This window comes from Dasypus novemcinctus, chromosome X, assembly GCF_030445035.2.
Source record: "Dasypus novemcinctus isolate mDasNov1 chromosome X, mDasNov1.1.hap2, whole genome shotgun sequence".
Taxonomy (NCBI): Eukaryota; Metazoa; Chordata; class Mammalia; order Cingulata; family Dasypodidae; genus Dasypus; species Dasypus novemcinctus.
In genome coordinates this window covers 49598528-49615721 of record NC_080704.1, presented here as the reverse complement: position 1 = coordinate 49615721, position 17194 = coordinate 49598528, and the positions used below count along the sequence as shown (strand labels likewise).

Genomic DNA, 17194 nt, shown 5'->3' with positions numbered 1-17194 from the left:
TCTTCTAATCTGCTGCTATTTGCTGTGAGTGTAGTTTTGATTTCTTGAACTGTGGTGTTCATTACCATCATATCTGTTATCTTTTTGCATATGTCTGCAATTTCCTTTCCAAGTGTTTTCTTCATATTGTTAAACTCTTCCTTTACTTTATTAAGTTTGTCTCTGATGTATGTTCTGAGATCTTTAATTACTTGTGCAAAGTTCTGCTCCCCTTCCTGGTTTTTAGTTTGTTCATTGGATTCAGCCATGTTTTCCTGATTACTGGTTTGGTTTGTAGTTTTTTGTCGCTGTCTGGTCATCATTTTATCTTGACGGGTTTAATCAGTTCCTTAGCTTCTTTGTCTAGTCTTGGGGATTAATTAGCTGTTTTTCTTGTGTAAGTGTTATATCTCCTCTTTGTCACTTTGTTCTTCTTATTCTAATTTCTTGTTGCTGGCTGATTTCACTTTGAAGGAAAATATTAGGGCCAGGGAAAGGCAATTGTGTAAAAAAGGAAATTGTGTAAAGTAGTATTGGTAATAAATGTTCAGCTGCTTCTTTGCAGGAGATACTATAAGGTGCACTCACTCGGACACCATCTTGCCCCGCCGACTCCAAGAATGTTCTTTTATTACTAGGTGTTAATTATATGGTGATACATGGGAAAAATACAAGTAACGTATCTTTTGGACTGCAGTTAATAGAAACACTGTAGTATTTAATACAGCTATGGCAAAGAAGATACAGTATCAATTCTGAGGGTCAACATGGTATAAAGATCATTTTATACACTGTTAGTTGTACTTTCCCAATGTTTTCTTCAGGATTTTTGTATCTAGGTTCATGGGAGATACTGGTTTACAGATTGTTGCTTTTATTAATTTATTGGCACTCTTCTTGTCTGGATTTTGTATCTGGGTAGTACTAGCCTCATAAAATTAGTTGGGAAGTATTCCCTCATTTTCTACTTTCTGAAAGAGATTGGTGTGGGATTTTTCCTTTAGGAATAAAGAAATGTTCTAAAATTTACTAAGGTGGTGACATCACAACTTTTTCATGAACCTGAGAGCCGCTAAGTGTACACATTGGATGAATTGTTCAAGGCAAGGGAAAATATAGCACAGCAAGTCCTGAGATGGATGATGCGCTGTGGTTAAGAGTACAAATAAGAGAACATTCTCTTGTGAACTATAACAACATGAACAAACGGTATGTATTCCATGTATGCCAAGCTGGCTAAACATGAGAAAATTAATCAATTTAATCTACCATACAAAACAGCTGAAGAAGAATGCCTATAACAATTGATACAGAAAAGTATTTGAAAAAATCCAACACCCACTCATGACAAAAAATAAAAATTCTCAGCAAATTAAGAGAGAGGAATTATCTTACCTTAACTTGATTAAGAGTATCGGCCAACAAACCTGCATATAACATCATACGTAGTGGTAGTACATTTAATGTGTTTCCCCTAAGGTCAGGAACAAGGGAAGGATGTCCCCTCTCACTACCCTTACTTAACATAATACTGACAGATCTAGTCACGGCACTAAGGCAAGAAAATAAATAAAAGATATACAGATTGGAAAGGAAGAAATTAAACTATATCTACTTGTAAATGTCATCATTGTTTATGTAAAAACAATGGAATCTACCAAAAAATTCTTAGAATGAATACATGAGTTAAGCAAGCTTGCAGGATACAAGAAAAACACAAAAATCAATCGTAGTTCTATACTCCCAATGAACATGAGAAAACCAAAATTATAAATACAATTCCATTTACAATCACTTCAAAGAAAATGAAACTTGGAAGCACACTTAAAAACACATGTACAGGATCTGTATGCTTAAAATTACAAAATGATGATAAAATTAGTAAAATAGGACCAAAATAAATGGAGTGATATACTGTGTTCTTGGGCAAGAAGACCCAACATAGTAAAGATGGCAGTTCTCCCCAAATTGATCTATAGATATAATGCTTATAGATCCCAGCAGGGTTTGTTGTAGATACAGACACAATTATTATAAAATTTATATGGAAAGCTTGAACCCTAGAATAGCTAAGTCAATATTGGCAAAGGAGAATAAAGTGGGAGGAATCAATACCAGAAATAGAGGCTTTAGTGTTATAGTTTCAGTAATTAAGATAGTGTGGTCTTGGTGTAGGGATACACAGAGACAGAATAGAGAACTTAGAAATAGACCCTCACAAATATGTTCAACTGCTTTTTGGCAATGGTTCAAAACTAGTTCAATGAAAGAAGGATTACCTTTTCAAGAAATGGTGCTGGTGCATTTAAGTAGCTATAGTTGTTAAAAAAAAAATGAACCTCTACCTAAACCTCACATCTTATATAAAAATTAACTCAAAATTGATCATAGCTTAAATGTGAAATGTAAATATATAAAGGTTTTAGAATTAAAAGTTGGGATACAATCGTTAGGATCCAGATGTAAACAAAGCACAATCCATGAATGGAATAATTGATAAATTATACCTCATCAAAAATAAAACTTTTGCTCTGTTGAAAGCCCATGTGCAGAGGATAAAAAGGGAAGTTATAGACTGGAGGCTGGGAGAAAATATTTGCAAGCCACATGTTTGACAAAGAACAATTATCCAAAATATAAAATATCTCAAAACTCAACAGTAAAAAAAATCCAATTAGAAAATGGGCAAAAAGATATGATGAGACATTTGACCACAGAGGATATACAGATGGCAAATAAGCACATGAAAAGATGTTCAACATCATTATCCACCAATGTAAATTAAGACCAAATTATCCAAAATATGCAAATGCAAATTAAGGGCACATTGAGTTATCACTGTGCATCTATCAATACAGCGAGGATAAAAAATTAGAGACAACACCAACTCTGGCAAGCATGAGAAGAACCTGGATCAAGAAATTAAAATTTATGTTCACGCAAAAGCCTGTATATGAATATTCAGACAGCTTTGTTCATAAAAGGCAAAACTGGAATCAGCCTAGATGTCTTCCAACAGTTGGACCATTAAATAAGCTGTGATACATCAATTCCATGGAATATGGAATACTTCTCCAATCCCATGGAATACGGAATACTTCTCAGTGATAAAAAAGGAATACACTATTGATATACCTGTCAACTCAGAAGAATCTCTAGAAAATTAGGGTGGGTGAATAAAACAGTCATAAGTGGTTACATACCTTATGCTTTCATATGTATAGTATTCTGAAAATGATACAATTGTGGAAATGGAGAACAGGCTAGTGCCTGCCAAGGTTTATGTTTGGAGGAGAGAAGAGGTGGCAGGAGAGATGTAACTGTGATTATAAAAGGACCACACAAAGGATCCTTTGGTGATGGAAATTGTTCTGTACCTTGAGTATGGTAGAGATACTTGGAACTACAGAGTTGATTAAATTGTATTGAACTTAATACACTCACATGCACAAATGTATACAAGTAAAACTGTGGAAATCTGAATATGATTAGTGAATTATATTATTGTCAATATTCTGGTTATGATATTTCTCTATAGTTTCGCAAAATAGTACCATTGTGGGAAAATGGGTAAAGAGTACAAAGGTTCTCTCTGTGTTATTTCTTACAACTGTGTATGACTCTACTATTATCTCTATAATAATCTAAATTGAAAAATTAGTTTATTACATTTTTGGGGTCTATTTCTGAGCTCTCGATCTCTTCCACTGATCTATGTGTCTACTTTTGCTAATATCACACTGTATTGATGGCTATAGTTTTATATTAAGTTTTAAAGCTGTCATGGTTTTGAAAAGCAAATTAAATCCCCAAAATAACTTTGTCTTTTTCTGAGGTAATTAAGCCATCCCTTAGATAACATGACGGACACACAAAATTACCATAATGGCAAACAGTATTTCTGGTTTTGAATTCTGCTTATTTATTTTTATGTAAGCATTTAAATTAACGTTGATATTAATTTTTGTATTATCATAATGTTTCTATTTTTGTTGCTTTAAAACATGTTTTAGTACATTTTAAGACAAGTATTGCTTATTATTATTCTTTCTTATGTTTTTCAATTGCTCTTTCCTATTTGTTCTTCCAACTAAACTAAAACATTTGTGTCAATGTACAAAGATAGGAGATTGTGTTAAACTTTTATATCAATATGGTAAGAATGGCAACCTCTTAAGCATTTAATTTTCTCATTCAGCAATGTGGTATTTTGCTCCAATTTTTCCCCAGTACTTTTAACTGTTCAATAAATATTCAGCCTTACAGAGATTCTGCATTTTCTTGTTAGAGCTGTGACTATATGGTTTTATGCTATTTGATACTATTATTGATTTAATCTTTTACCTTTAATAATATATCTGGTATATATGAAGTTGACTTATTTAACTATATTCTGACATTTTATGGAACTTCAATTTCTAAAAGGTTTTCAGTTGGTTTTCTTAAGTATGTATCTGCAGATAATATTTGTTTTCTCCTTTGCAAAAGTTTACCTATTGTTTTGGTTGCATATATTATTTCATTATATGCATCAGGATTTCATAGAAGTGGAGCATAAGCCAACTAGGCAGCTCCAGGAAAACATGCCAAATAGACAGCTCAGAAGTATCTCAACTGAGGTATGAGAGAACAGGTATATTTACATTCCAATTCGTGTTAATCATCTGGAATGTGGTGGAGGTGGGGGTAAGGTTCCAGGGCATTTCAAACCTGTCCCAAAGGCAGACAAAGTGAGCACTGAAGACAAATTTCTCAGAATGTCAGGTGCTTACAGTTGTAAATACAGCACTAAGATTTTGAAGGAATTGTGGGTGGGGCATCAGCAGCAACTGCTTGAAAAGCTTTCCTTTTTCAATCCTACGCACTCCTCTTCCCCTTCGAAAAATTCCAGGTGACCCCTTTCCCTATCCTGAAGTCATTGTGTTTATGCACAAAAAAGAAGGCATGAATATTACTCAGGAACTCAAGAACTCTTACTCTGCTTGAGTTTCCAAGGCAGGGACGTCACTGCAATTACCATTGATTATGAACCCTAGGCAAAATGCATGTACTTCTATGGAATAATTCATTTTATTTGAATAAAACAAACAAATAAAAAATGATTGTTTACACAGGAAAGATGCTGGCGCTTTCAGCAATGATGAAAGTGAGCTGAAAATTATTAATGTCTCCTCCCAAACCTGGCCTCAAATACTGCCACATTCCTCAGGTCCTTGAGAAGTAATATGGGTGAAGATTAGGATCTTTTAAGTTTCTTCTCTTCCAAATCTTTTAGATTCTTACCCTATAATAATCATGAAAATAAAAATAAAACTTCCTGCTCTTTACATGGATGACATTTACTTAGTAGGTTTTGGTAATCTCCCATCACTCAAATTTCCATGTCATTATCAAAGCACTTCCTAATTGTGACATTCATTTAAATAACCTCCTGTCTTTGTGAATGAATCCTCCCATCTGCAATTTTTATAAGTTTTCTTTTAAATTAGAATCCTTTTAATAAAATGTGCAAAGGTACACTAACGGAAAAGAGTTAAATGGTTTACACCATAGGGTATAATATTGACAAGAGTGCTGAATGATTCCCAGGCAATGGAATGAAAGGAAATGTAAAAGTTCAAATTTATTATTAAATTGGCAGTCAATTAGAGTTGAATTTGTTATTGCAGTTACTTAAAGTTGCATATTGTTATTGCAAATTTAAACTATTATTTATTGAACATAATGGATTTTTATTGGGCATATGAATGCAGCCTGGTGAAATGTGTGTGTTCTGGACATTCCTGAGGGGGTGAGCAGATCTTATATGATAAACTGACTTTAGCATTCCATTCTTTCTAAGTCTTTGGATCCCCTCATCTATATTATACCAGGACCGTTCTGGCATTTTGATATCTGGCAATGTATGCCATCTTTTGCTCCTTGTTTTAGCCATCCACCTGAACAAACTGTTAGAGCCATTTCTAACCACTGGAGCTATAACTTTAAGTCTAGAATCTCTGCTTAATGGGCCCATATCAATAAATTCAACCTGGTGCAACTTTATATTCCTTCTACCATTATCCCACACTCTTAATATCCATTTCCACACATATTCCCCTGATTTCTGTTTACATAAATTTGAAAAATCATGGGTCACTCTTTGTACCTTATCTTTTGGGGCCTATTGAGACTTCAGTCTGGTTCTAGGCCTAGAAGGAAAGAGCAGTTGTGGAGGTGGGTCACAGGAAGAATTAGACGTGTCTTGCAAGACACCTACCTCAGGTCATTCCATTGCAGCTTCATCTGGTGAAAAAAGATTAATCTCTTCCTACAGAAGAGTGAAAGCTGTTTCCTCAAGGGAGGTGGCTACAGGTTTATCAGACAGCAGGGATAATGTCTTCAGGGGGAGGTTGTATGTTGGATCCTTCGGGGCAGGCTGGGGATCAGGTGACTGATTCCTCAGGTTAGACAATTACAGATTTACCTGACAAACACTCAGCAGAATCTAGGGTTCAATGTCCCCACCCTCATCATAGTCAACTCCTATGTCCCCAGCCACTTCTTAGGATCCTATTCCTTTCCAAGCAATGGTCTCACTTTAACAGCAGACATCCTGCAAGGTCGGGGATTTAGTTTCTGTTGTAATCCAGCCACTTGCACAATAACTCTGGGCATGGATTTTAGAAATCTCAAGTCTGCAGCTACAAGAAATAAGAATTTCTTTCAGGACACACGTAGAAACTTTTACATCCTTCATTCAGTGTTAAGTTAAAAATTTGAAGGCTTGCTTTCATCCGTTTATTTTACAACTGTATACAGCATCTTTAGGAAAAACCAGCCAATATCATTATACCTTTTAACACCACAAAACTCCGTTAAGATGTCAAAAACACTCTTTCCCAGCGCCTTGCCTCCTATAAGTATTTGAGTTGCCATGTCCAGTAGTGATATTTTGTGTATCTCTATTGCCAATTCATGCCATGGTCTACCAGTGCCATCCTAATTATTGGAAATAGAGTCATTGTTGCCTTTGAATCTAATCAGAGTAGAGAGCCAATTCCAAAGCCCCAGAACCAATTCAGAAATAGCATCCTTAAGATTCTGCTTCTCAAAAACCACTCCCTGTACCAAAGCTCTGTAAGTCACAAATTTCCAGGTAAATAGAACTGACAAGATATATATATCTCATATATATATATGAGATTTTTATTAAAATCGTCGCATGTGACTGTGGAAATGGGCAAGTCCAAATTCCATAAGGCAGGCCACAAACTGGGCACTCTTATGAAGGTTTTCAATGAATTCCTCAGAAGAAGCTGGCTGACTGAAGCGACAAGGAAATTCTCTCTTCTGACTGCTAAAATCATTGCTTCTCTTTTTTTAAAGACTTCATCTGATTTGATGAGGTATCTCTCATTGTTGAAGGCAATTTCCCTAGTTGATTGCAGATGTAATCAGTCATAGATGCAATCAACTTACCGACGTAAGTACACAGAATACACTCACAGTAAATATCAGACAATTGCTTGCTTAACTAAACAACTGGACACCAGAATCTGGCCAAGTTGACACATGAACTTAACCACCACACCATATCTTCGGCATAAATTAAGTAAAATTAATATGAAATTGTCATCTTATTTTGGCTTTTGTTTCTGAGTTGCCATCTTTACCATTTTTATAGTTACCTGCCTCTATAAAACAGGTCAAATATAGATGGTACTTTAATGTGTATTCTTATACAGAGATAAGTAATTCAGAATTGGTGAGAAATTTTAGTTTAAATTTCACAGACATTGAAATTTACGAGAGTGTGGTAAACAAAGATTTGTTTCAAATCAATGGCTGCTTTGTAAAACACCATTTTTGAAATTCTAAAGGTATCACAGAAATCATACCAAGGAATGGGAGTTGAAATATGAAGGAATGAGACGCATTTTTATAGATGCCCCTTTATTTTCATTGATAGGGTGAATGTGCAATTTTATTATTTTGTTGAAGCTTGAAATCAATTGTCTTTAATTTTGTTTTTCAATTTTGGTAACTCAGTGTCTCAGGGCTGGGTTGGGGTGCAAGGTATAAGGACCCCTTGCCCTTTATAGATAACTGGGGCTTGAAGACATTATCTTTTCACCTGAATCAATATCCAATATTTCCTATTGTGGAAGTTTGATACTATTTATATTCCAAAAGGAGATATAGGTTATGATTCTAAACTAGACTATTCCTCCGGACATGATACCTTTTGATTGATTTAAATTCAAAGGTTTTATGTTTACCTGGTTAAATTAAGATTAGAGCTTTGTTTACCCTGGGTTGGGACATGACTCCCGGGGTTGGCCTCCTTGACACCAAGAGATTATTACCAAGCACCAAGTAGCACTGCATCTGGTAAAAGACCTTGACCAAAGGGGGAAATATTAAATATAAATGAGTTTTTATGGCTAAGAGATTTCAATGTGAGTCAGAGGTCATTCCAGATGTTACACTTATGCAAGTCTCAGCAAGATCTCACTGACTGTGACGGTAAACAGTGCCTCAAGTAGTGGGACTCATGAGCGCTCTAGAGATATCCAGAAACTATAAGCAGGAAAGACAGCTCAAGAATTCAGCAGCTATCTGTGGGCCTTACTTTGGAATTTATGTTCCCCAGTGTAACAGAATTGGACTCACTTACAGGTTCTCTACACATGGCTCTTCTGCTCCTTTTATTTGAACCTATAATTAGCACTATACTTGATAAATATATGTCCCAGAGACTTAAATCTTTGGTCCATCCATGTGCCAGTTGGGCCCTGAATTTCAGCAGAGTTGCAATGCCTACTTTCCTGTTCATTGGACTCACCCAGGACAATTAACAAGGAGATGATGATAGACAACACCCATCCCAAGGAACAGAGAGTGTCTGCAATTGCAAGCAAGATATTTGCATCCATCTGCCCCATGGTATCTAAGCCCCTCTCATTTAGAAGCAAAATGGGCATTGCCATCCCCAAATCCTCAAGATTAGGGAATGAACAATGGACCAAAGTAAACTTATTGTTATTCTACTATAAGCTTATTATTATTCTAGCAATGGAAGAACTCTTATCATTGATACAAAGGCAGTGGCCACCAGAGTTTCTGAGGGATGGGTGAAGGAAGAATAGGTGTAATATGGGGACATTTTTGGGAAATTGGATTTGTTCTGCATGACATTGCACTGATGGATATAGGCCATTGTATATTTTGTCATAACTTACAAAATTGTGTGGGACAAAGTGTAAACTATAATGTAAACTCTAGTCCATGGTTAGTAGCAATGCTTCAATATATGTCCATCAATATTAGCAAATGTACTACATTAATGAAGGATGGTGTTAATATGAGAAAGTGTGAGAAGGGGAGGGAGTGGGGCATATAGGGATCCCTTATATTTTTTATGTAACATTTATGTAATCTAAAGCTTCTTTAAAATAAAAATTACATAAAAAAAGATCAGGGTTTTGATTCAACCACTGTCATTTGGGCATTCAGAGTTGAGACCCTACCGCCTTGGTGGGCTATGTATGTGAACACTTACTCAAGGAGAATACAGAAGAAGATACACAGAGAATAGAGAAAGCTTCATAGACATGAAAGAGGAGAGAACTTGTCAGTTTTCACACTGTGGCCAGGGAAGAGAGATGAGTCATTCATTAACAGTTTACAGCTGACCTTGTAAAGAGACCAGATTAGCTGAGCCCAGAAAGAAACGAACCCTCCATCCTACAGCTGAGATTGGAAGAAGCTGGGCCCATGGAACCTTAAGAGAAGAGGAAAGAGGAACACTGAACCCTTGCAGATATTTCTGCCATCTTGCTTCAAAACATGACAACAGAGTTTGGTGAGGAAGTAACCTTGAGTTGGACTCTTTAGGGCCTTGTAACTTTAAGTGTTTACCCCAAATAAATGCCCTTTATAAAAGCTACAGATTTCTGTTACTTTGAATCAGCATCCCTTTGGCTGATTAATACAGAATTGGGTACTAAGAAGTTGGGTTGTGCTTTTGCAATTACCAAAATATTGGGATGGTTTTATAAATTGGTAAGGGGTATTTTTTGGAGGAATTGTGAGATGTTTGATAGAACAGGCCTAGAGTGCTTTGAAGAGACTTTTGGTAGGAATACCAAATACACTGAAGAGACTTTTCATGAGGACTTAGAAGTAAACGATGAAACTATTATTGGAAACCTAGTGGAAAGGTGATCTGTGTTTTACAGTCACAGAGAACTTAACAAGATTGACTCCTGATATTCTATACAGGGCAGAATTTGCAAACTATGAGCTTGGACATTTAGCCAAGGAGATTTCCAAACTACATGTGTAAAATGCAGTCTGACTTCTCCTTACAGCTTATAGCAAAAGGTTGGAGGAAACAGATAAACTGATAACTGAATTATTGGGTACAAAGAAAACAAACTGTTTCCAGAAATCCCAAGCCTCTGGAAACCAAGGCCCCAGACAATAGTGCCCCATTTGAGGAACTAATTTAACTTGGAACTGGTAAGTCAAGATTGAAAATGTAGTTATCCAGGAAAGTCTTGTGGAAAGTTTTACTGTCTGATGGCTTGAGCCCCTACTTCCTGTATGCTAAACCAATAAACTTTCTGCAAGAACTGTATGAACAAAACCACTCTCAGCCTGGACTAAAAGTGGCATGGAGGGGAGAGATGAAGGGAAAACAGTTTTTTTTTTTAAGATTTATTTATTCATTTATTTCTCTCCCCTTCCCTCCCACCTCGGTTGTCTGTTCTCTGTGTCCATTCACTATGCCTTCTTTGTCTGCCTCTGTTGTCATCAGTGGTACAGGAATCTGTGTTTCTTTATGCTGCGTCATCTTGTTGTGTTAGCTCTCCCTGTGTGTGGCGCCACTCCTGGGCAGGCTGCACTCTCCTTTGCACAGAGCAGCTCTCCCTATGGGGTGCAATCCCTGCACATGGGGCTCCCCTATGTGGGGGACACCCCTGCATGGCAGGGCACTCCCTGTGCGCATCAGCACTGTGCATGGGCCAGCTCCACACAGGTCAAGGAGGCCCGGGGTTTGAACCGTGGACCCCCCATGTGGTAGACAGATGCCCCAACTACTGGGCCAAGTCCGCTGCTGGGAAAAGAGTTTTAGGAAGAAAACCATGGAAGCTAAGGTCTGGAATTAAGACATCTCTTTGGGCCAAGAGTGGAACCCCATCTCCATATATAAAGAGAGGGTGAGCTTGCCTCAGCAGTTGAAGAGGATGGATGGTCAAGCCTGATGTTCAGGGAGACTTTTGCCGCCCCAGGCTACAGAGAGGATGGAGCACATTTCCCAAGTGTTGGGGAGAGTGAGCTTTTCACCCCAGTGCTCTGAGAGGGGTGGACTTGTTCTCCACAGATTAGGGAAGGCCATGTTACCAGCTCTCTGTTCTGAGGAGATTGGGCCTGTATGCTGGAGATTAGGGAGAATGTTGCCACCACCACTCTGTATAAGAGGGTTGAGAATCTACCCCAGAGATTAGATAAAGTGTGACCATTACCCCAACTTTCTTGGAGGGTGAGGTCTGGAACTCAGTTGCCAACCAGATGCTTGATGAGGATGGAACCAAGAAAATGGCCATTGGGCAAGCCTGTGGAAAGGGTGGACCCCCATGAGGCCCCAAGGATGAGAGGAAACCACCATCTTAAGAAAGACTCTCAGATTTTGAAATCTAATGGAGTATGCCCTGCAGGTTTTCGGAACTGTAGGGAACCTTTGGCTCATGTTTTCTGCCAAAATTCTCCTTATACTAATGTAAATGTTTACCCTTTGTCCCTTTGTATGTTGGAAGCAGATAAATTTTTTTGTAAGCTTCATGGGTCTAGAGCCAGAGAGACTTTGCCCCAAGACAAACTGTATTTCTATAATTTGATTGTGATGTGATTTTGTAACTTAGCACTGCTATCTGAACCTAAATAAGGTTTTATGAATATTGTAATGACTTTTTGGAATTCAGATGCTGGAGTGTGGCAGTTTGATATTTATGAATTCCAAAAAGAGATATAGATTATGTTTGTAAACTGGTCTTTTCCTCTGGGTTTGATACCTTTTCATTGATTTAAATTCAAAGGCTTTATGTTTACTTGCTTAAATTAAGATTGGGGCTTTGATTTGACCACTGTCATTAAGGATGCAGGGTTGAGTCCCTACCCCCTTGGTGGACTATATAAATGGAAACCCATTCAAGGAGAACACAGAGAATGATACACAGAGGAATAGAGAGAGCTCTATAGACACAGAAGAGGAAAGAATTTGTCAGCTTTGTTGCTGTGGCCGCAGGAAGAGAGGTGAGCCATTCACCTGATAGTCTACAGCAGACCTTGTGAAGAGAACTGAGCAGCTGAACCCAAAAAGAAATGAGCCCTCCATCCAGCAGCTGAGAGTGGAAGAAGCTGGGCCCATGGAGCCTTAAGAGGAAAGAAGAAAGTTGAACCCTTGCAGATGTCACCCACCATCTTGCTTCAACATGTGACAACAGTTTGGTGAGGAAGTAACGTTGAGTTGGACTATTTAGGGCCTCGTAACTATAAGCTTTTACCCCAAACAAATAAACTTTTTAAACGCCCACTGATTTCTAGTACTTTGAGTAAGCTCCCTTTTGGCTGACTAATAATTACCTTGGAAACCTGCTTTGGTCCTGAAGAGCAGTGAAAGCAGGGACACTTATTTTGGCTCTGGGTAAGTTGTCATGAGGCTGAGTTGAGGATATGTTGAAAGAAAGGACCTCATAGGGCCCAAAACTCACTCTGTATTTTTATTATATGTACCTTACTTTTTCACTAAAATATCATCTTATAAACTTTTACAAATAATTCTTTTTCTTATCTGTGTGACCAGTCTCCGTTTTAGGAGTTTGCTTTTGCAAACCCAGTCCATTTAAGTGTTAGGGAGGAGTATGGAAAAGAGTTTGGGGTTGTAAATATTTGCAGGGAAGAGAAATGTCTGCTTCTAAATGGAAGTTGGTGCTCTGATTCCCCGACAATATTCGTATGCAGCCTTGAGACATGTAGAAAGAAGCAGCCTTCCAGTTTCCCAGAGCCACTATGATTGAAAGGGGAAAGGTGATCTTGGAAACAGTTCCAAAATTGCTCCAGGTCTGAGATATTGTTAATTTTTTTTTTAAAAAGCACAGCTTTTAAAGTCTTCTATCTCATATTTTTTTAACTTGCCATGTTAGAAAAAAAAATCTTTTGCTGAAATGATTTTGATGATCCTTTTCTCTTTTTTTTTGACTGAAAATTCACTTAATTTTTTTTTTATTTTTAAAAATTACATTAAAAAAATATGAGGTCCCATTCAACCCCACCGCCCCCAGCCCCCACTCCCCCCACAGCAACACTCTCTCTCATCATCGTGACACATCCATTGTACCTGGTAAGTACATCTCTGAGCATCACTGCACCCCATAGTCAATGGTCCACATCATAGCCCACACTCTCCCACGTTCCATCCAGTGGGCCCTGGGGGGATCTACAATGGGATGATCCTTTTCTTGATCTTGGAAACAGTTCCAGAATTGTTCAGGGTCTGAGACGTTGTTAAATTAAAAACAAAATAAAACAAAACACAGTTTTTAAAGTCTTCTATCTCATTTTTTAAACTTGCCATAATGGTAGAAAAAATCTTTTGCTGAATTGATTTTGATGAGTTTTGTTCTATCTTGTTTACAAAAGGAAAAGGAATATATAAAATTGAAATTTTGAGACTTGGCAAATGCCGGTTTAAGATGTGCATTCCTCTCTGCTTACTCTAGTAAATGTTTTACTACTGGGACATCTTGGATTGTTTGCCATTTCTAAGTCAGTAATATATGATACAGAATAGTGTGGCACATACTGTGAACACTCAGATATAGGGATGTGTTCAGGTATGTGTTTGTTTTTGTTTTTTAAGTGCCCCTAACATTCTAGACATATGTAAAGTAATATGTCTAACATATTAGGAACAATTTTGACATTTTTTTCTTTAGGGAGTACAAGGAATTGAACCCAGGACCATACATGGGAAGCAGGCACTCAACCACTGAGCTACACCTAGCACCCTCAGACAGGTTTTAAAGTAATACTTACTGGGAACTAAATTGTCATCCTGATTTTAATGGAAAATGATGGGTGAAAATTTGAAAGCCCATCTGTCCAAGAATGCCACTCCAATGTTGAATTTCCCCTTGTTACTTAAAAGGTTTGACCAGTTTCATCCAAATATCCCATATTCTTCGTGGGTGTGTTGTAGGGTCCATCAGAGCACAGAGACATTTCAGCAGTGCTGTAATGGGAGCTCTTCCTTCCAGCAGGAGGATGTCCTCCTCACTGCTCAGTACCCAACTCACCATCTTTTCAGACAGCTGTGAAACAATCAAGGAGGCTGGTATAAGCAGTACTGAATCTTTCCTCTATGCTATCTTTGAGTATAAAGGAAAGGCTGTGTTTTTTTTTCCTTCTGTTCTTTATGTTTCTGTGTTCTTTCTTCTTCCTCAACCTTGAGTCCACCACTTGAAATGACTTCTGACTCCAGCTGGCCAGTGGACTTTGCAACCCACACCTTTTTTGGCTATGACATAGGTGACTTGACATTTTTCCTTACCAAGCCCAGCCTTTTTATAGAGATTTTGCAGCTATGTCACCTTCTCTCATTCTGAGATGTCTGCTGTACTCACTGCAGCTTCTGCCTTCTTCTTGGTCTACCCCAGCTTCTTCAGCATCCTCCATTTTTTTTTCTGGCCTTAGCTTCAGTCACTTTCTTGTTGGGTCATGGGTTGATTACCCACCAGCATTTCTAGTAATGTCAAGTTCCACTTCCTTCTTGTCAATACATAATTCTGTGCTGCTTTTACTCCTGCACAAACCACTCTTGAAGTTCCTGCTCATCTTCCTTAAATGTATGCCAGATGAAGGTGCTATCTATGAGGTCTCTGTGCTGCTTTTACTCCTGCACATATTCTGTGCTGCTTTTACTCCTGCACAAACCACTCTTGAAGTTCCCGCTCATCTTCCTTAAATGTATGCCAGATGAAGGTGCTATCTATGAGGTCTCTCTTGGCTTTTTTGGAAGAAAAAATAACAGCACTTAGTGCAAGGCCTTTAGGGTCCAGAATCCAATGTTTCATTGGACCCTCAATAGGCACTATCTCAAACCCATCATCATTATCTCATGTAGACCTCCAGCTTCCCTTCAGCTGTGGTTCCTTACTCTCCTCATCCTTACTGCTGCTGCTATCACTCTCTGAGCTACCACTTCTTTCTTCCTCCTCAGGGGTACTGGTAACCTCTGTCCCTGAAGGAACCTCCATCCCCTCAGGAGCTGAAGGTGGTAGCAGAAAGTGTTGCCCCTTGTGACAACACTCATAAAACAATTAGGCCTTACTGATCTCCAGAACTTCATCAGCATCATCCTCCACTCCATTAAAGCCATCCTTTGAGAATCACAGGTTGGTTGGTTCTTCCTGCAGTACTGCCTTTTCCTCCAACAGCACCAGCAGTGGATTCTCTTCTTCCTCCTCTTTTTTTAAAAAATCATATTCAACATCAGCAAATCGCAAACACATTTGGTCCTTTAGATCTGTATGTCCCCTGACTCCTGCCAGTTCCTCTGGATCCAGGTTGCTGTCAAAGATGCATCATTGTCCTCTTCAGTATCTGATTCATAGATGTCATCCCTTGGCAGATCAGATACAAATGTTTCTGCAGCACTCATATGCCCTTGTGTTACATCCTCTACCAAGTGGTGACACCTGATGGTATGCAAGGAGAACATGCCAGTTTCTCCCTCATCTGCAATAGAAACCCCAGGCAGATCCATCTTCAGCACCATACACTTGCTCTGTTTTCTCTGCTCATGCAACAGTTTCTTTTTCTTTCTCTTTAGTTCTGACACCTTCTGGGCCTTCATCTCTGCTAGGGTCCAATTCAGCTATTCCTCCTCCTCTTCCTCCTTAGAGGGCTGCATCATGGCCCCAGGTATTGACACCTCTTTATCACTGTATTAGTGTCTTCAAGCTGAGGCTGATGTCCAAGGCCTTTGCTTGCTTGGTCAGCTTCTTGGCCACATATCAATGAAGTTTTATTCTCTAGTTCAGCAGAGACCTGAGTTTCTTATGCCCCAGCATTTTGACATCCTGACAGCATGCCCCATATATCTTCAGTGGAACCTGGGTGCTATGTTAATTCTTCATCATCTAGCACGATTTTGCTGGCCTTGGAGAGGAATTCAACAGGGTTGGCAGCATGAAGCAAGTCTGTGACTGAAGTACAGTGATAGAGAAGGAGTTCACCCTGAGCATAGCCTTCAGCAGAGCAGGAGCAATAACCAGTCTCCTTCGTCAAATAATACAACTTATTCCATTGGCTTTTCCCAACTTTGCCATTCTTACTCATGGTGGAATGGAGGAGTGACACTTAGTCTGGATCCTGTGCCATTTTCATGACTGTACATGGAATTTGTTATAAATTAAGTGCCCAGTCAAAGATAAGAATTTATGTACTTGGCTAGCACTGAGATGCTACAAAAACATCTGGTCCTGAATGACAGCTAGGAGGATAGAGGATTGAAAGTAAGAATGAGAAGAGAAACAATTTTGTATATTAGTACCCATGGAGGAAATTCACCATTTATGAATGGTAAAAATAAAAATAAAACACAATAGCCCATTCAAGAATACTTAGTAATGGAATGAAAAGTGTTTTTATTGGGGATATATATGCAATAACTGAGATTTAAGATGTGCACATGCTGTTGTGAAATACAGTAGGGGGGACCAGAAATGATCCAGAAAATCATTCTTCTTTGAGGAGAGATAAGCAAGGAAGTATTTAGACAGATTTTTATTTAAAACAGATTAATCATTTATTAATGGAATGAATTTCAATTATATAGAAAATTTATTATTTTGATCTTAAGTCAACAAGATATCACAATGAGTTCTTTTTTTTTGTTTTTTTTTAAAATTGGTTTTGTACAAATATTACATTAAAAAAATATGAGCTCCCATTCAACCCTACCACCCCCACCCCACCACTCCACCCCCCAGCAACCCTCATTCCCATCATCATGACACATCCATTGCACCTGGTAAGTACATCTCTGGGCATCTCTGCACCCCATGGTCAATGGTCAACATCATGGCCCATACTCTCCCACATTCCATCCAGTGGGCCCTGGGAGGATTTACAATGTCCGGTGATTGCCCCTGAAGCACCATCCAGG

At 38.3% G+C, this 17194-nt stretch overlaps 1 pseudogene; it reads right to left on the bottom strand.

The window, feature by feature from the left end:
- LOC101441926 (pre-rRNA 2'-O-ribose RNA methyltransferase FTSJ3 pseudogene) overlaps positions 1–16365 on the bottom strand; it is a 51129-nt pseudogene extending 34764 nt beyond the window's left edge.
- Positions 16366–17194: the final 829 nt, after the last annotated feature.